This window comes from Rhinopithecus bieti, unplaced genomic scaffold (genome assembly GCF_001698545.2).
Source record: "Rhinopithecus bieti isolate Rb0 unplaced genomic scaffold, ASM169854v2 scaffold_7414, whole genome shotgun sequence".
NCBI classification, from domain to species: domain Eukaryota; kingdom Metazoa; phylum Chordata; class Mammalia; order Primates; family Cercopithecidae; genus Rhinopithecus; species Rhinopithecus bieti.
In genome coordinates, this window is record NW_016806087.1 from 2,289,933 (window position 1) to 2,292,095 (window position 2,163).

Here is a 2,163-nt window from a genome sequence, read left to right on the forward strand (position 1 = left end):
GCAATGGTGCAATCTTGGCTCACTGCAACCTCTGCCTTCTGGGTTCAAGCCATTCTCCTGCCTCAGCCTCCTGAGTAGCTGGGATTACAGGTGCCCGCTACCACAACCAGCTAATTTTTTTTTTTGTATTTTTAGTAGAGACGGGGTTTTGTCATGTTGGCCAGTCTGGTCTCGAACTCCTGACCTCAGGTGATCCACCCACCTCGGCCTCCCAAAGTACTGAGATTACAGGTGTGAGCCACTGTGCCTAGCCTCAGACTGGGTTTTTTAAGCACAGAAGGAATTAATACAGGGAAGTTGGTGCTCATGAAATAGTTGGAAGTACTGAAGGAACAAGCATATAGGCTGGAGCCTTCTGGAATGTCTACCTGAATGCCACAGAACAGACCCTCATTTCCCTCCCTCCAGGAGCTACAACCTCGGCCCAGATTAGTGGGCTAGAGGGTCAGGAAGCTGTCACTGGAGCTATTGAGCTCATGAACACACTGAAGTTGCTGCACTCCAGAAATGTAGAAGTTGGAATGAAGAGCCACCACTGCTGCCACCAACATGAAGTTTGACCAAGCAAGCCAAGAAAAGATGGCCAACAGCCTCTGCCTTCCTTCTGCCTTCTGCAACGCAATTGGTGAGCTGCACATCCACAACTTCAAGGGAGTCTGGGAAATGCAGTTAAGCTTTCTAGCCTCTCTAAGCTTTCAACTGTTACAGAAAGGAGGAGACTGGAATAAATGCTGAGTGCCAATTTCCAACACAAGTAGTAATTACAATGGAGTGAGTGTTATCTTGCATTGGTTCAGGGGTAATCTTGTGTTGGCTCTGTTCATCCCCACCAAGATCAAGGGCAGGGCTTATTCTCCCTTCCTTAACCATCAGGTCACTAGGGGTGCAGGGCCTTACCTACCTTCTCAACAGTTAATGAGCATTCCAGGATGTTGTAAGGAAGGACTGTTCATATGGAAGAGGGAGGACACAAACCCAACATTTTGCTCTGACTGTTAGCCAACAGACAATGTCCTGGCTGTTGTTTGCTGTCAGGCATAAGTCCTCACTAGACACCTACTAGAAGGCAACTAACACAATGGTCTGGCATAGGCAAAGGGCCTTACTCAAAAGTAGGCTGGCACTCAGTTCCAGCCCTCTCCTCCTGTCCCCACCACCTCTCTGTCCTATCACTTCCCTTATATCTCCCCTCATGCCTCAGCCTAGAGAATATTTTTCTAACCTAGGTAAGCAGCTTTGCTGTTATTCCTGATGTTTTCTCCTAAATTTTACCAATTTTTTTCTCTCCAGTTCACTAAGGATCTAGACCAGTGGTTTTCAAACTGCAGCCTACATCTGAGTCACCTGGAGGGCTTGTTAAAACACAGAACGTGGAGCCCAACCCCCAGAGGTGCTGATTCAGTAGGTCTGGGGTAGGGCCCAAGAATTTGCCTTTCTAAAAAGTATCCAGGTGATGCTGATGTGGTCTGGAGACCACACTTTGAGAACCACTGGCCCAGGCTTTTGAAACTGAAAAACTGTGCTTTGTGCTTGTAAGACCCATCTCTTACATAGGAGCATAGAAAGGTTTGTCTCTTCAAATGGGGAGATGGAATAGAAGGAAAAAAATCTAGAAGAAAAAATCAAAATCAATGTTTTAAAAATAGTATTCTAGCATTCAGGAGTGATAATATAACCCCTTTCTTATGCCTTTAATATCTGGAAGAGAGAAGCTTGAGTATTTGAAAAATCTTGCTCCTGGATGGTGCAAAATAATGTCTCATTTTCCCCTTGAGTCTTTTGTCTTTGCCAAATCTATCTTAGAGAACAAAAAGGAGCAAGTCCTTTCTCTCTGCTTTTCCTCTGTCTCCTCTTCTCTTTCCTCATGACGCTTCGGTCTCTTCTCTTACCCCTTGGCTCACCCCTCTGTCTTGATTTTTCTCACTCTGTGTTCCTGTCAGTCACTTGGAGCTATCCAGTGTTCTCCCAAGTAGAGTGGCTTAAGCTACTACTTTCAGACTGTGCTGAGTGATATACATACAATGCCTCATTGACAATCCTGCAGGATGGTATTTTGCTTCTCATTTCACAGATGAGGAAACAGATGCTCAGAGAGATCACACTGCTAGGAATTGGTGAATCCAGAATTTGAGTCCAGTTTGTTTAGCTCCCAGTCCCAGGTCC

General features: G+C 45.7%; 1 long non-coding RNA gene across 1 annotated transcript in view; it reads left to right on the top strand.

The window, feature by feature from the left end:
* Positions 1 to 749, top strand: part of LOC108531303 (uncharacterized) — a 20,169-nt gene extending 19,420 nt beyond the window's left edge. The window contains exon 2 of the long non-coding RNA XR_001886129.1: positions 409 to 749. This is a non-coding gene — a long non-coding RNA (uncharacterized LOC108531303). The remainder of the gene's footprint in view (positions 1 to 408) is intronic.
* Positions 750 to 2,163: the final 1,414 nt, after the last annotated feature.